The 18,741-nt window shown below is 36.3% G+C and overlaps 1 long non-coding RNA gene across 3 annotated transcripts in view; it reads left to right on the top strand.

Annotated features, from left to right (window-relative positions):
• Positions 1 to 14,893, top strand: part of LOC143225764 (uncharacterized) — a 52,681-nt gene extending 37,788 nt beyond the window's left edge. For 2 of the 3 annotated variants that reach the window (XR_013014066.1, XR_013014065.1), the window contains one exon: positions 312 to 1,058. This is a non-coding gene — a long non-coding RNA (uncharacterized LOC143225764). Of the gene's footprint in view, positions 1 to 311; positions 1,059 to 12,835 lie in introns of those variants that run through there. The other variant, XR_013014067.1, reaches the window with a different exon arrangement.
• The last annotated feature ends 3,848 nt before the right edge of the window (positions 14,894 to 18,741 follow it).

The following is an 18,741-nucleotide window of genomic DNA, read 5'->3' as shown; positions in this document are numbered from 1 at the left end:
ATATAAAAGTACGGTTTAAACACTGAAAGCTGGCGAACTACTACAAACCACTAAATCAAAGAATTGTTATTAAAGTTAGGCTTAACTGCAAATGTTTTTTGTTGCTGCTATTGTTTCCTTATTTCTTTCAATTTGTCCATTGTGACTGAAAAATCAAAGGAGTGTAACAAACAGTCTCTGTAATGCTACTCCTACAAATATCTGGTTATGTATAAGTATTCAGGAGAATGTGGAAAATATCTGAAGTAAAGTTAACTTCTTAATACGATCATAATACTAGATAATAGGTTAATGATCTGTATCTCTGGCAGAAGCAAACTGACCGTAGTATTCGGTTGAGAACAGAAACTGTGGACTCGGATCTACTTGAAACTGCTGTCCTGGTCTTCTGGATTTGACGTAAACGTGACGTCCTAACTCCTGTGATTTGGCATGCGTGAGCGTCATAGGCGAATACCTCAAGTACGATAACTACGCTTTGGAAAGTAGTGCCAACCGAATTTGGAAATTCCAAAATGTTTGATATTGGAAAATGACACTAAGATGTAAATTTTTCACCGCTTACCAAAAACAAATTTTGTCTACTGATGTGTTCTTAAGGTGTGTGGATGATGTTTCAAAGTGCAACGGTTGCAGATAAAAATAAATGTACAAATAGATTAGCTGAGTGTGATGTGGAATCACGAGGTAGAAAGGAAAAATGGATGTTGCTTAGAGAAGAAATGTTGTCGAATGGAAAACTTGAGAAAATACCTAATCCTTGAATATGTTTGCCATGCATATCTTTATAGTATACATTTTAAGAATAGAAAATTAGACGCCTTAAGAAAATAAATTATAATGTAGTTCACATACTTGCGATTTTTTTTACACATTCAATGCAGAGAACCAAAAAGGCTTACGACAGTTTAAAAGTTAAAATGTACACGAATGTGAGGTCGTTCATTTGGCATCAGGTAGAGTTGGTCTGATTTTTGATGTATTTCGTTTTTTATGCAAACGCTAATTCAGACGATTAACTTATTTTTACCCTAACTAACTAAATATGTGGCTCACTGTATCTTTGTAGATTCTTCTAATAGAGACGTATCTATTGTTCATTCCTATATACACTTAAATAATTAGAAACTCAAACATCGTATCAAAACAAAGCGTACAAATATTTGTCTACGTTACTAAAGATGTCTGGTTATTTGGCACCTACCATTCAGATTCAATAACCTAACATACCTGGTTATTTGGCACCTACCATTCAGATTCAATAACCTAACATACCTGGTTATTTGACACCTAGCATTCAGATTCAATAACCTAACATATCTGGTTATCTGACACCAACCATTCAGATTCAATAATCTAATGATATCTGGTTATCTGACATCAACCATTTAAATTCAATGATCTAATGATATCTGGTTATCTGACACCAACCATTCAGATTCAATAATCTAATGATATCTGGTTATCTGACACCAACGATTTAGATTCAATAATCTAATGATATCTGGTTATCTGACATCAACCATTTAGATTCAATGATCTAATGATATCTGGTTATCTGACACCAACCATTCAGATTCAATAATCTAATGATATCTGGTTACCTGACCAACGATTTAGATTCAATAATCTAATGATATCTGGTTATCTGACACCAACCATTCAGATTCAATACTTTAATGATATCTAGTTATCTGACACCAACCATTCAGATTCAATAACCTAATGATATCTAGTTATCTGACACCAACCATTCAGATTCAATAACCTAACGACATTTGGTTATCAGACACCAACCATTCAGATTCAATAATCTAATGATATCTGGTTATCTGCACCAACCATTTAGATTCAATAATCTAATGATATCTGGTTATCTGACACTCACCATTCAGATTCAATAACCTAACATATCTGATTATCTGACACCTACCATTCAGATTCAATAACCTAACATATCTGGTTATCTGACACCTACCATTCAGATTCAATAACCTAACACATCTGATTATCTGACACCTACCATTCAGATTCAATAACCTAACATATCTGGTTATCTGACACCTACCATTCAGATTCAATAACCTAACATATCTGGTTATCTGACACCAACCATTCAGATTCAATAATCTAATGATATCTGGTTATCTGACACCAACCATTTAGATTCAATGATCTAATGATATCTGGTTATCTGACACCAACCATTCAGATTCAATAATCTAATGATATCTAGTTATCTGACACCAACCATTCAGATTCAATAACCTAACGACATCTGGTTATCTGACACCAACCATTCAGATTCAATAACCTAACGACATCTGGTTATCTGCCACCAACCATTCAGATTCAATAACCTAACGGCATCTGGTCACCTAGCACCTACTATTCAGATTTAATAACCTAATATATCTGGTTATCTGACACCAACCATTCAGATTCAATAATCTAATGATATCTGGTTATCTGACACCAACCATTCAGATTCAATAACCTAACGTATCTGGTTATCTGACACCTACCATTCAGATTCAATAACCTAACATATCTGGTTATCTGACACCAACCATTCAGATTCAATAACCTAACGACATCTGGTTATCTGACACCAACCATTCAGATTCAATAACCTAACGGCATCTGGTCACCTGGCACCTACTATTCAGATTTAATAGCCTAACGGTATCTGGTTATCTGACACATTGTAAAGATTGTTTCTGAAATTCGCAAAATATAACTGAAAGATAGTTATCTAAATATACATCACCTTTGATGACTGCCAAGTAAATATATAAATGAACAGATACTGTTATCGTTCGTTTACAGTCTTCCACTGACATTAACCCTTGTTATGTTACATCTATATGATGTATATAGGTTCTGTTTCGTATATTCGCCTATAGCTACATAGAGACTAAGTGATCTAATTATCCTTAATGTTCAATTGGTTTACCACCGGACAGTCAATAATCGTATGTTACTGTAATCGAATTGTAAGATTTGACCATCATCTTTCTAACATACCGACGGTCCTAAAGTACGGAGGGCTTTTCTTTTGCGGTAATGGGGCAGGAACCATGGGCCATCTGATTTTCAGACGGGCAAGCTAGTTTCAAGGCCACATCTGGCTCATGTATGTCTCCGATTTATGCCCTAAAAGGAATGGTAGCTACATTTCTATGAATATTACCTCTATTCTGATTGGTGAACCTAACCCTAAGCTTTATATCAGCTCTCTCCGTACTTGTATATGGGTTTCGATACCCATTGTGGGCAGAGCACAGCTATCTCTTTATTTAGCTTTTTGTTTGATAACAAACAACTGTACATTAATAAATATTAACACGGTGGTTATCTTAAAGGTAAAGAAATCTTAAACAGAGGTATATTTTCTGGTTATGCAACTGTGGGCTGAAATAACTATTTACATTTAGTCGAATTCTTTGACATATTCCTTATATCGTATTCTCACTCACTTCTTGTAAAGCTTGATTAGTTATAATCAGGTATCATGAAATTAAAACTTAAAAACGGTTTCGTAATTTTTTTTTCCGCGTTATTAAATCATTTGTTACTCTCTCCACACTTTCCGTTGCTTTAGTTACGAGTAGATATGACGACATACTTATTTTAGATATCTTCTACAAACGTTTTTACTTCACCGGTGGTGAAAGATACTGATGTGATGGACTATTTTGGATTAAACACGTGAACTGTTTGTTTGGTTTGTTTTTTGAATTTCGCGCAAAGCTACGCGATGGCTATCTGGACTAGCCGTCCCTAATTTAGCAGTGTAAGACTAGAGGGAAGGCAGCTAGTCATCACCACCCACCGCCAACTCTTGGACTACTCTTTTACCAACGGATAGTGGAATTGATCGTCACATCATAACGCCCACACGGCTGAAAGGGCGAGCATGTTTGGTGCGACGAGGATTCGAACCCGCGACCCTCGGTTTACGCGTCTAACGCCTTAACCCACCTGGCCATGCCGGCCATAACACGTGAGCTAATTAATATATTAAAACATATCCCACTCAACCCCGGATTAAGGCATGAGCTTACCGGGCTGAAGCCCAGGGGCTCACACGAATTAGGGGTCTCAAAGCTATTAATGTATTGCATCTGAAGGTTCTGTCTTGAGGGGCCCTCTATAAGTTGAAAAGCCGAAGGCCAATACAACCTTCAATCTGGCCTTGGTTACACTGGGTTGTGGAAGGGGCTGTATACGTGATGTTCACGTGACACGTGGTAAACGATATTACTCTGAATTGTTCCAGGAATAATGATGTAATTATGCAATACTTTTTACGATTTATTTAACGTCGTAAAACAAAGAGTGTAAAAAGTAAGATTCAAGGAGTAACTTCAAAGCAGCGAAGATATAGGACGAGATAAAAATTACACGACAGTTGATACTAAAGATTATGAAGATAATTGAAATCAATTTAATTATCGTTTGTTTCAAAGTAGGATACCAGAAATTGAACTGTGTTCTAGTTGCCAAGTCGAACAACTCCACTTTCAGTTTTGTCCCATTCTGTAGATGGCAGTTTGTGGTGAGAAATAAAGGGGGGATGCATTTACTCTATGATAAAATCATTAACGAGTGTGTTACGTATTGGGGAATATTAATATTACACTTCCCCTCAATAACCCAGTAGTACGAGTTAAAACCATTTTCGGAAATGACGTAAACATTTTCTAAATTGACGTGCCTCAGCAAACGTGAGCGTCACGGACGGATAACGCAGGAACTGTTATTCAACGCTAAACTAAATAGTGCAGCATAGGTGAGCTTGTCTTCCACAAAAGTTGCAGAGGAAAAAAAAAAATCAAAAGCGAAACCGATCGCGTAAGTTTCATAATGCGATTATCTTGTAACAATATATTAAATGAATATTTTATGTCGAACCATAACCGATTATTATTTGCTGTTCTTCCACGACAAGACTGAAATAAACGATTATTTTACAAATGTTATTTTTACTTTTGAAACCGTATGATGAAATCGCCCCAAAAATGTGCGTGTTTCTATTGTCTAATAAGTTAACGAAATCCTTAGGTTTACTTGAAGATGATTCAGTGGCGTAAGCACGCCCCCACATTTGCAGGAAGGGGGCAAATTAAAAAGAAGGCCCGAATAAGCCAAAATACGTAACTTCAATTATCGAGAAATAATTGAAGAAACTCCAATTACTTTTTAATGCAATGGAGGGGCTGGTACCTCTTGTAGTTGCCGCCACTGTGGTGGATTTGAAACTGTAATTAAGTGTTTTCTATGTGATAACATAACTGTTATTTTATTGAGAATTATTAACAAATCGAATATCACCACCAAAGTATTACTTTTAGTTAAATCATTTGTGAAATGTGTACATAGGCATATTAAAATTTGTCTCTCTTTTTATTAGTCCCCCAGTGGCTCAGCGGTATGTCTCAGGACTTACAACGCTAAAAATTGGGTTTCAATACCCGTGGTGGGCAGAGCACAGATAGCGCATTGTGTAGCTTTGTGCTTAATGCAAAGTAACAACTAACAACTATTTATATTAACAAAACAGTTTGAACAAAATAACTCAGTCACTTTGGAAGCATTTCGCATAATCCATATGATAATTATGATAACTGAAAACTGCTGGCTTCGAGCACAGGAGCTGAAATCACCATACACAGCCACATAAGTAAGACAGAGTGTCCGCTGGCTACCTCTTTGTAATGTCTAAGGCTTTTCCCGCAGAAGCACCGATAATAACCTAATATGGTAAATATTTTCTATATGATGAAGCGTATTTTTAGTGTCAAATGGACGGCCATCAGCTTTCAGTGATACTATTAGAAGGTCATCACTCGTTAGAGTAGGTCAGCTAGAAGGTTATTGTTAACTGGGTCAAACAGAGGAGAGCTAGCAGTTTGAAATATTTAATAAAAAATAAGATATGTATACTGAAAATGTGAAATGGATGCCTCTAGAAAAGGGACGCCACCTGCATTTGCATTTATGTCAAAAACTATTAAGAGTATCGGTCACCGTCCCTAATTTTGAACTTCTGACCAGAGAGAAAGCAACCAGGCACTAATTACCTACCATCAAAACGATTTAATTAGCTTACAACATATGCACAGCTAAAAGTACAGGTGAATATTTTGTGTCACCGCTTGACATATCGAATGCTGTTTTTCTGGGCCAGTTTCTGGAGCTGACTAGAACTAATTTACATCTAGCTCAACTTCAGGTGTCATATGTGGACACAGTAGTCTATTACTGTATTAGTAACTATGGCAACTGATTCTTCGAGAATCTTGAAACGAATCTCAAACTTATGTTGTCACGAGACTCATTCATTTATAATTATTGCTTTTCTGTGAGCTTCCTTTTTAAAGATTCGTTTGCTTGTTTTGAATTTCGCGCAAAGCTACACGAAGGCTATCTGCGCTAGCCGTCCCTAATTTAGCAGTGTAAGTCATCAACACCCACCGCCAACTCTTGGGCTACTCTTTTACCAACGAGTAATGGGATTAACCGTTACATTATAGCGCCATTGCGGCTGAGAGAGTGAGCATGTTTGGTTAGACGGGGATTAGAACCAGCGACCCTCATATTGCGAGTAAAACACTTCAACCACCTGACCTCTACCGGGTCTGTTACGTTTGGAAACGTATATAATTATAATTTTGTAACACTCGTGGCAATGATAACAAACAATTGTAAGATGAGATGAAATGTAAAAATGAATATAAGATAATTTACTTCTAAAATTAAAAAAAATGTTAGAAACATTGGAATAAATATCTGTCATATCTGTGCTTATTAGCATACAAAACGTTACATATGCTCTTGTGATGGTGTCAGTAATTCTAATTTTTCGAACCTTTCAGAGTTAATAAGTAAGCGTACAATTAATTTTATGTGATTAAATAGCGAAATATGAAAATTACTAGTATATTGAAATAAAAAACAGTCGATTTCATTTTATTTAGGCCCGCCATTGCCAAGTGGTTAAGGCACACCACTCCACTCCGAGTGTCGCGGGTTCGAATCCCCCGGCCCCCCGCTGGTACAGCGGTATGTCTCCGGATTTACAACGCTAAAATCAGGGGTTCGATTCCCCTCGGTGGGCTGAGCAGATAGCCCGTTGTGGCTTTGCTGTAAGAAACACACAAATCGAATCCTCCGTCACACCAAACGTGCTCACCCATTAAGGTGTGGGAGCGTTATAATGTGACGATCAATTCCACTATTCGTTGGTAAAAGAGTACCCCAAGAGTTAGCGGTGGATGGTGATGACTAGCCGCCTTCCCTCTAGTCTTACACTGCTAAATTAAGGACGGTTAAAGCAGCTTGTGTAGCTTTGCGCGAATTTCACAAACAAACAATTTTTTGTTGTTGTTAAACGTAAAAAAAAGGATAATAAGTTATCTGCGTAGTACCCACTGCAGAGATCAAAGCACTAATCTTAGCAGCGGATTTATGGTGGCTCACTTTGACAATTAGGGCATATTGATTCATAATTGAACTTATTTTATCTTATCCGTTTTTCAAGTAATATTTAAACAAAATTATGAAATGTTGGGGTGTATTAAGGTACAAAGAGGTAAACTGCTCTTTCTTTAAATGATGTTTCAAATTCCAGGCCTTAAATTTCTCAATAACATACTTGTATAATTACCTATTATTACGTTCAAACGTACTCTTACGGTGTATTTACGACCAACCACATGTTGAATTATATAATCTAAATTTCGTTACTTATTAGAATCATGTGTAAAAACAGTATTTGGCATTTGAAATACATTTCAAATGGGCCCAGCATGGCCAAGCATGTTAAGGCGTGCGACTCCTAATCTGAGGGTCGCGGTTTCTCATCCCCGTCACGCCAGACATGCTCGCCTTTTCAGCCGTGGGGGCGTATAAAGTGACGGTCAATTCCACTATTTGTTGGTAAAAGAGTAGCCCAAGAGTCGGCGGTGGGTGGTGATGACTAGCTGCCTTCCCTCTAGTCTTACACTGCTAAATTAGGGACAGCTAGCACAGATAGACCTCGAGTAGCTTTCTGCGAAATTCAAAAACAAACAAACAAACAATACATTTAAAATGGGTATGTATACATCTTTATCTGCAAGGTTAAGTACAAGAAATGTCATCGCTGCTAGCAGATTCTGAATTATAGCATAATTGTTTTTACTCAGTGGAGTAGTAGTTCTACAACTGGTTAAAAGATGGCATGACATGTAGGAAGATTATTGACCTTGACGATGACGCTTTGTACGAGGCACAAACTTGATCACTGATAATTTTAAAACCTCACTGAATAAAAAGCACCCTCATAGTAAATGTAACAATTCCTGTATCATTTGAAGTCTAAGTGTTACATCAAATTCTATCTTAGTGTAGCTTCGACTTGTTTTTTAGCTCACAAACAAAACAGTTACGTTTACTTTCATTGCTACTTTCCAAGCACAGGCCGATGATAAGTCAATCAGTTAGTAACCAAACGGTTAGAACGTTCAGAACGAGAAGTGCCGCCATATTGAAACGTTACAAAAGCATGATTTATGAACTGACGAACAAAGAGCCCTTGGCTAAGATTAAAATGACACCCACACATTCACCTTGCTCATGAGTATAATTTTCTCAGTATGTGTACTAGCGTAGTAATAATATTGGTTCTCTAAAAAAGAAAATTAAATTAAAAGCAAACCTACACGTTCGTGTTTGACAGTGAACGACATTCAGGTGAAGCTTGTCACTACGTTTGGTCTACATACTGTATACTGATGTCTTACACATCTGTTCGGTAAACTCTGAGATTGAACAAAAAACTGGAATCGAGCAGAGAAAGCACAATTACGAAATCAACAGTGGAAAGTGCTACAATTATCAACCAATGAAACAACCCCAGCGAGTATAGCGGTAAGTCTACGAATTTAAACGCTAAAATCAGGGGTTCGTTTCTTCTCAGTGGGCTCAGCAGATAACCCGATGTGGCTTTGCAATAAGAAAACACACCTCCAATGAAATAAACTGCAGTTTTATGAACTTTCATTGTCATATTTACAAATGTAACGATAAAAATTGAATTTCAAAACATGTAATTGACAGAGCAGCAGTAACTCAGTGTGTAGGTTTTTGCTTAACAAGGAAACAATAATTACACTCTTAGAAGTATAATTTCGGCGAATCTTTTTATATTCTTTATCATTTATTGTTCTTCTTGGAATTATATTCATGTGTGTTGTTATATTTTATAATCACACAGATGTTTTTTCAACATGTAAAGTGATTTTTGTCGCTGCAAACCAGTCTGTCAGAAATTTATTTTTTATTTAACTTTCGATTTACAACCATCAATATTATCACTAGTAATAAATACATCACTTCACGTTCATTAAAGTTATTAATACTCAGTGGCTTAGTGCTAAGTCTGTAAGCTTAAAAAACTAAAAACTGAGTTTCGATACTCATGATGGGCAGAGCACAGATAGCCCACTGCGCTTAACGTTATTAAAGTGATTGTTTTGGCTATAAATGTTTGAGTTGCTAATTCCGTTGAATGGTTAACTTAACCGAAATGTCATAGTATAGGAGAGAAGAGATCTTATTTTCATCAAATAAAAAATCTAATGTAGAATAAAATTAAAAAAAAACCGTGGAATTCACTAATATTACGTTAATATCGGTTGTTGTTAAGTGCATAGATACGCAGTGGACTACCTGTACTTTGCCAACCATGGATATCGAAACCGTAATTTTAGTGTCTTAAGCTTGTAGACTTCCCGATGAACCACTGGAAGGCTAAGACAGTTTGAATAGTTTCTTTTTATGGCAAACATTTCAACATATTTTCTTTTTGTTATTCTCATTTTATTCGCTGAGGGTTTATACTTTTCTATTTATTGTCAGAAGAGACAGCAGAATTGATTACTGATATTCATGTTAGCAGCGAAACGTGCAATACGTTTTTGTTAACTAATAATTAAAAATCAAATACGAACTCGTGTACTTCAGACTACTGCTACTATGTCCTTGTTATCAAATATCTGATAATAAAAATAAAATGGTTTATGTTTTACAGGAGGTAAGACTGCTTGCTGCACGTGCCCCTCTGTATGTGATATTCACGCTTTACGTTTTGTCTAATTTACTGTACAGCTGAGGGTTAGACATCAGTCAAGAAGCACACTTTGAAATTAGCAAATACGAAGTTTGAGCATTGAAGCCTTGTTAAAGTCTGCCCAGTTCTAGACACTGAAACCTTATTGTTAAGGTCGTGCCCAGTTCTGGACTGTTAAAGTCGTGTTCAGTTCTTGACACTGAAGTCTTGTTGTTAAAGTCGTGTCCACTTCTGGACACCAAAACCTTGATGTTAAAACTGTTCTCAATTCTGACCAAAAATAAAAAGCAGGGTTACTTTTGAAAGCCGAAAAAGAAAAAGACGATTGAAGTTGAATACAAGTCATGTAAGAAAGAGTTATGGAAAACGTTGAACAGTATAAGCGTTTCCCTCTTGTTGTTGATTTAAGTACTTGTTATTGATTCATTCTCTTGAACCATTTAGTGGATTTCTTCAGCGGGTGTGGCCTAATGATTTGCGTGTCACACCACTGACTGTCGGTGAAAAATTATACTAACTTTTAAATTGTACTTTCCGATCTAAGTATCCAAAAAACTGACGGTGCTCAGTTCCAGTTGCCTACTCTATTAGTCTGTCATTTCACTACCAGTGAGGTTTTATGTAGGTTTGATCGAAAATTCTACGAACAAACAAACAGTAGTTCTCTAACGATCTGAGTTCTCTAACCATCAAACTAATTAAGCCTGGTAATCTTTAACTTTCAAGTTTGTTAAACAAAGCGAAGAACTATCTATTTTTGTTTTGTTTGTTTGTTTTCGAATTTCGCGCAAAGCTACAGGAGGGTTATCTGCTCTAGCCGTCCCCAATTTAACAGTATAAGATTAGAGGGAACGCAACTATCATCACCACCCTCCGCCAACTCTTGAGCTACTTTTTTACCGACGAATAGTGGGATTGACCATAACACACATACGGCTCAAAGAGCGAGCATGTTTGGTGTGACGGAGATTCAAACCAGCAACCCTCAGATTACGAGTCGAGCGCCTTAACTACCTGGCCATGCCGGGTTGTATATTGATGAACATATGCGAATATCATCCGAACAAGTGATAACTGAATGATAAAGCTCATCCCCCGCTGATACACCGGTAAGTCTACGGATTTACAACCCTAAAATCAGGGGTTCGATTCTTCTCAGTGGACTTAGCAGATAGCCCGATGTAGCTTTACTATAAGAAAACACACTCATACAATAAAGTTCAATCAAATAATAATAAATTTATCTCACGTTGCATACAGTTACTGAAATTACTTTGAGTCAAAGCTAATATTTACCCTAAGCCTTATTATACTGATTTTTAAACGTTTCTTGTGATTAGTTGTATTCCACGAGAAAATATATTTGAATGAGTTTATATAGCTTGTAAATACTTCTGTGTGAATACTGAAAAATGATTGATTATTTAAAGATTTGAAAGTGTTGGTTTATTCTGAGACAGAGACAGTAGAAAATCACTAACATATTGAGTTATAATGTTACATGTAATTTGTAAAAAAAAAAAAAAAAGAGGCTAGTATTTAACACTGCAAAATGTACCCCAAATTCATCTGATCGTTTGGAATTAGTAAATTAATACCAGAAAGTCTGTTGAAAAATGTTGGTTATCCTTAAGAGTAGAACTCGTAGAATTTCTTCAAATAACAAGTTTTGTAACGTCTCTGTTAAACCACGAACTGATTTCTTTTTCTTATGCTGTTTCCTATTGGTCAGCTCACATATTTCAGCGTGTTGAGTCAACGTGTTGTGTGGCTTGTTACAACATTCACTGTGAAGAACTAACCACAAAAACTGGGTAGAATTATTAATTTTGTAAATAAGTACACAGGTATTAATTACAATATTTATATTTTTGTAAATTTTCATTGGTGCTTTATGTTTGTTTGTTTGTTTTTTGAATTTCGCACAAAGCTACTCGAGGGCTACCTGCGCTAGCCGTCCCTAATTTAGCAGTGCAAGCTTTTCTAATTTGTAACAAGCCCAGTTAGGGAGCTTGACTCGTAATCTGAGGGTCGCGGGTTTGAATCACAATTCGCGCTCCAAAATTTTGTGCTTGCTTAAAAATTAGGGATATCTATATCCAAGACGCTACTTATGTAGCTCTGCGCAAAAATTTCGAAACAAGCCAATTTTTGCCTGTTTTAGTAATATCCAGATAAAATAAAATTCCATTATCTTTGACCCAGCGTCTTTCAACTATAAACAAACTATTATGTTTCAAATCATTGTGAATTTTATGTACCATGAAAAACGAAGTATGTCTTTCAGCTTTCTAATTCTCTCGTTTGTTTTGAATTCTAAGCAAAGCTGCACGAGGATTGTCTGGTCCAACCGTCCTTAATTTAGTAGTATAAAACTAAAGGGAAGGCAGCTGATCATCACCACCCACTGCTATCTCTTGAGCTACTATTTTACCAAAGAATGTTGTTGGTCGACCGTCACATTATTTATAATGCCGCCACAGCATGTTCGGTAACAGGGATTCGAACCCACGATTTTCAGATTGCCAGTCGAGCACTTTAACCACCACTCCAGAAAGTGTCAAATCCATGATTAATTTTATCTCATACACTACAGGGTGTCCCAAAAATATATACACACACTTTGAATGATTATAAATACAATATTTATTAAGATATATCTAGGTTTTATTATCCAAGTTTAAGAAGACAAGTGTAGAATCTTTTGAGTTATTGCAGGTGTTCGAACTGATGACAATTCTGATCCAGGCACTACTGATAACGCGGACAGATGGAATTGCAAACTTCACGAATCATTTAATTTGGTATTTGGGTGCATTCTATTTCAATTGCTGCTTTCAGCTCATTGATTGTTGCAGGTTTTGTGCTATAAACCTTATCTTTGACGTATCCCCATAAAAAAATAGTGCAGAGGTGTGAGGTCTGGTGAACGTGGGGAAATCTTATTTGGAAACTGTGCATCCTCTGCAGATTTTACCAGGTGCAACTCACAAAATTCAACTCTCCGGTCAGGATCATCTTCATTGAGGGCGTGGACTAATGCCGGAATAAAACTTTTTCCAATGAACGCGCTTCAACATGAGATGGACGCTCGATTTTGGGATTCCTGTCTCACGGGCTGTTTGCCGAACAGATTTTCTTGAAGATCGGTGGAGACTTTCCAACAGTTCTGCTTCTCGTGTGGGACTGGTGGACGACCTCGGTCTTCCAGAACGCCCTTTATGGACGTCTTGAACAGTTCCATTTGTTTCAAACTTATCTCTGATGCGAGTAATGGTGAGTCGAGTTGGTAGATCTGTTTGAAACTCCTTTCTGAACCGTCTTTGCACTTCAGCTACATTTACGCACTTCCAGAAGCACTTTAAGATAAGGCCTGGTATGGCCAAGCGTGTTAAGGCGTTCGACTGTTAATCCGAGGGTCGCGGGTTCGAATCCCGGTCGCACCAAACATGTTCGTCCTTTCATCCGTGGGGCGTTATAATGTGACGGTCAGTCCACTATTCGTTGATAAAAAGAGTAGCCCAAGAGTTTGCGGTGGGTAATGATGATGACTAGCTGCCTTCCCTCTAGTCTTACACTGCTAGCAAATTAGGTACAAATTAGGTACGGCTAGCGTAGATATCCTTTGCGCGAAATTCAAAAGAAAAGAAACAATTTAAGATAAATTTCCCTTTCTCAAAGCTTAGTCTTGCTTCTACCATTACTTCAGATCAGTTGTATCTGTAGAAAAAGAAAGTTTGAGTGAGTTATGATCATTCAAAGTGTGTATACATTTTAGGGACACCCTGTATATACTCAACATCTAGGACATTGCAACTGTCACAAAACGATAGTTTTTAATCTGCATTAAAAATTGGCCATTGCTATTCTGGTATACGTCAATGATAATATATGTACTAGTCTAAGACCGGATAAAGCTAAAAATTGGATTTCGAGTCCCACGATGTGAGCAACATAGTATAGTATTTGCTTAAGAATAAACAAATACATACCTACATACGTTGTCCTTCTTTCAACCAGTAGACACTAAAATGATGTCACATAAGGGAAGCCTAACATTGTAATTTGTACTGTCGTGACGTCAGCAAAACGTGCACATGCCTTGATTCACGAGAAGAATTATGTGGTCTGTAAGCTTAAACACAGCGTTACGCATTAACTTCAAAAGCAAGAAATACAAGTATTTGTTACTGGTAATTTTGGTTTAATTTATTCTCAAAACAAAAAAGTAGGGCCTCTGTAGAAGCACATTTAACACATATTAAGTTATTTGAGATATAAAAATATTCTGGAGTACACAGGAATTGAATAACGTTGAAATAATTATCTTACTGTGTATGTCTTAGAATATTCGTGCAAAGCTACGCGAGGGCTATCAGTGTATGGTTTAGTACTTCTGAACTGATAAATTCCATTGAAAGTAGCTACTCAACGGCACTTGCCGCCTGCCTACTTTTCAGCTACTCTTTTCTAATCGAATAATGGGATTTGAATTTCACTATGACAGCGCGCCCACGGTTCCAAAGTACAGAGCAAATTGTTGTAACAACGGGACGCGAATTGAAAAATCCTCGGACAGTAAGGCCACGCACTACCATTTGTAGTAATATCATCCTTCATCCTAAAGTTCACTCACTGTCTCAAGTCTTAGACAAAGACAGTCAATGTATTTAATAATAAATACTGGTTTAATTTACTCTTGTTTCAAATAAGGCATACGTCTTAAGTGACGTATCGTCACACATGAGGTTTCAATATGCACGTGGCCTGTTATTATCCGTGATTAGCCAGCAGTGTTACTTGATGCCACTGTAGGTTTAATGTATACCAGTCGTGACCCCTTAAATCATTTTATATTCATTCATTCATTTGAATTTTGTTTGTTTGTTTGTTGTTGTTTTTTGCTGACTCAATGGTCTTTGTTGAACAATAAATTATTTTATTAAAACTTACTCTTACACTGATATTACTCCACAAGTAATAAAATAATAGATTTCTCAAGTTACTCCTACGTTAATCAGATTAAGTGGTGTTAAAACATTAACGTAACGATTTTGAAAAATAAACCAGTTTCTTCAAACTGTTATCAGCTCTTACTGAGACCTTAACATAAGTAATAGTTCAAATGTAGTGAACATCTGTGGTAAACTGTTTAGAAGGAATTTAAAACCAGTCACCACTTCTTCGTGACTAAAGTGTTGGGAACAGTAGTGGATTGTTTCACTAATTATTAAGGAAACAGGGGAAGGACTCATATCAAAACAAAATTTAATCAACCCCAGGATAATTAATAACTGAACAATGGCAGAATTGAAACCTAAGAACTGTTGTCTTCAGAACTGTGTTTTTTTTTTTTAAATATTACTACGATCCGTTTAGCGCATTTCGAATTCCAGACATTATTTATGGATAATTATTATGATAATTTATTCAAGTAAATCGAAACAATTCACGACGATAAAGCATAGAAATAACTTTCAGTGTAGAACTTTTGAATGTATAGTCTTTATTTAATGGAAAACACACCTGATAAACCTTACTGTGTGTTTCATCTCACTTTCTGTGGTTTGTTCTGAATTTCTCACACAGCTACACGAAAGCTATCTGCGCTAATCGTCCCTAATGGGAGACCAGAGGGAGGGCGGTTAGTCAACACCACTCACCGTCAACTCTGGAACTACTCTTTTATCAACGAATAGTGGGAATAACCATAACATTATAATGCTTCCACGGCTGAAAAATGATCATGTTTGGTAGGAGGAGGACTTAAGCGCCCCATAACCACCTAGCGATGTCAGGCCCTTATAATCCTTGTGACTTACTACTGAGCCAATTCAGTGGGGAAGGGGGCCATAAATAAAAAAACGCCTTGTTTACTTAAATCCATGTGTGTGTGTATATGTATATATATATAGCTCCAAAGTCACTAGAGGGCCTTTAAATAATATAAGAAAATTTGATGTTAAGGTTTCAGTGATGTCGAGAAACCCACTTGTTGAGAAATTTATATGCAAAAACGGCTCGTTTGGGTTGAGAAAATATTTTACATAGAAGAGCAAACAACGTTTCGACCTTCTTAAAAAACCAGGTTAAAACCAGGTTCGACCAGGTTAAAAAACCTGACGATGACCGAAGAAGGTCGAAACGTTGTTTGCTCTTCTATGTAAAATATTTTCTCAACCCAAACGAGCCGTTTTTGCATATATGTTAAGGTTTATTGTTGCAGTTTTTTTATTTTTGGACAAATATCATTTTCGGTATATTGCATTGTTCAACTGTTTTGAAATTTTTTATCACATAATTTGTTTAGAAGAAATACAAAATGCTCGAGTTACGAACGCTCGTGGTTCTAAATTGCGGAGCGCGTTTTTCACAGCAGTTGGACACGTGTCATGAATCACTAGCTTCATGGTATGGGCACGTTTACCATACGCCCTCATCCAGTCCATGTCAATATTAGTAAGAGATTTCTGAAACAACCTATTATTGGTTGAAAAAAACCACAACTACAATTAATTTATAAATTCAGAAAACTACAAGAAATCTTTGTAAAGATTAATTAATTAATTATTTAATAAGTAATTAATAAAACAAAAGACTTAAGACTTTGGCTTATATGAAAAAGTAAATAGCGAGACGTTTGATAATGATAAATAAAGTACTATGAAGCACAATAATGGTTCAGAATAGGGCTAGCCTAGGAAATTTGCAACTATTGTAATAAAACATACGGGTCCATTAAAAAACGCTTGAGACATTATATCTCAATAGTCCATTTAAAAACAACACTGGAGACATTATATCTCAATAGTCCAGGAAATTTACAAAATTTGAAATAAACATACGGACAAAGGTCATTTAAAAAACAACACTCGAGACTTTATATCTCAATAGTCCAGGAAATTTACAAAATTTGTAATGAAACATATGGACAAAGGTCATTTAAAAAACAACACTCGAGACATTATACCTCAACAGTCCAGGAAATTTACAAAATTTGAAATAAACATACGGACAAAGGTCATTTAAAAAACAACACTCGAGACTTTATATCTCAATAGTCCAGGAAATTTACAAAATTTGTAATGAAACATATGGACAAAGGTCATTTAAAAAACAACACTCGAGACATTATACCTCAACAGTCCAGGAAATTTACAAAATTTGTAATAAAACATATGGACAAAGGTCATTTAAAAAAACAACACTCGAGACATCATATCTTAATAGTCCAGGACATTTACAAAATTTGTAATAAAACATACGGACAAAGGTCATTTAAAAAACAACACTCGAGACATTATATCTGAATAGTCCAGGAAATTTACAAAATTTGTAATAAAACATACGGACAAAGGTCATTTAAAAAAACAGCATTCCAGACATTATATCTCAATAGTCCAGGAAATTTGCAAAATGTGTAATGAAACATACGGACAAAGGTCATTTAAAAAACAACACTCGGGACATTATATCTGAATAGTCCAGGAAATTTACAAAATTTGTAATAAAACATACGAACAAAGTCCATTTAAAAAGGGCCCGGCATAACCAAGCGTGCTGAGGCGTGCGAGTCGTAATCTGAGGGTCCCGGGTTCGCATCCCCATCGCGCCAAACATGCTCGCCCTTTCAGCCGAGGGGGCGTTATAATATTACGGTCAACCTCACATTGGTAAAAGAGTTGGCGGTGGGTGGTGATGACCAGCTGCCTTCCCTCTAGTCTTACACTGCTAAATTAGGGACGGCTAGCACAGATAGCCCTCGAGTAGCTTTGTGCGAAATTCAAAACAAACAACCAAACCATTTAAAAAACAAACAATTGAGACATTATATCTCAATCGGTAAAGTTTTTAAAGTATTTATAATAGCAACAAAAAGTTTATTTTCCGAATGTTAAACAAATTTCGTCCTTTTTTCTTCCTTTGATTGTCAATATTGCTCTTGGTCCACAAGCCTGTATAAAACATAGCTAAGAATATTTCATTCAAACTTGGGAAAACCTAATAAAATAATTCCTTCATATGTGATAGGGATATTTTTATTTTGATTCTTGGAACCGAAACAGAAATCTTAAAGTCTTATATCTCCATCCATCAAGTTTCTCTCCGAAGTCATTCAGGCACCATTAGTTCCCCACTGATACAGCGGTTACGTCTTCGGACTTACAACCCAAAAATCAGGGGTTCGGTCCCCCTCGGTGGATTCAGCAGATAGCCCATTGTGGCTTTGCTATAAGGAAACAAACAAGCAGGTAACCATTATTCTAGTCGAAACGCTACATTTTGTTAGAGTGAACAGTTTGTATATTTATAACAGTGTCTCTCATCTTATTATTGCTGATTGTAGTTTTACAAACTGTTACGAATGTTTTACTGAAACCTGAACAATAGTAATAAATCCAGTCATGTACATGAGTTTCAAAATTCATTCAGTCGCCTTCATTGTTTTCGCCCTGAAGAATATCTCTGGGTCATCCATTTTTCGATGTTTTACTAATGCACCTCAGAAAATAATGTGTGCGACTTAGAGTTATTCAACTAGATACTGATATTTTAAGGATTCATCATTTTTTCAGTTCACTGTTGTACTTGGTCTGGTTTGTTTTGAATTTTGCGCAAAGATA

The sequence above is a fragment of the Tachypleus tridentatus genome, chromosome 1 (genome assembly GCF_004210375.1).
Source record: "Tachypleus tridentatus isolate NWPU-2018 chromosome 1, ASM421037v1, whole genome shotgun sequence".
In the NCBI taxonomy this organism is placed as follows: domain Eukaryota; kingdom Metazoa; phylum Arthropoda; class Merostomata; order Xiphosura; family Limulidae; genus Tachypleus; species Tachypleus tridentatus.
Note: the sequence above shows the minus strand (reverse complement) of the source record. Positions and strands in the feature narration are given on the sequence as shown.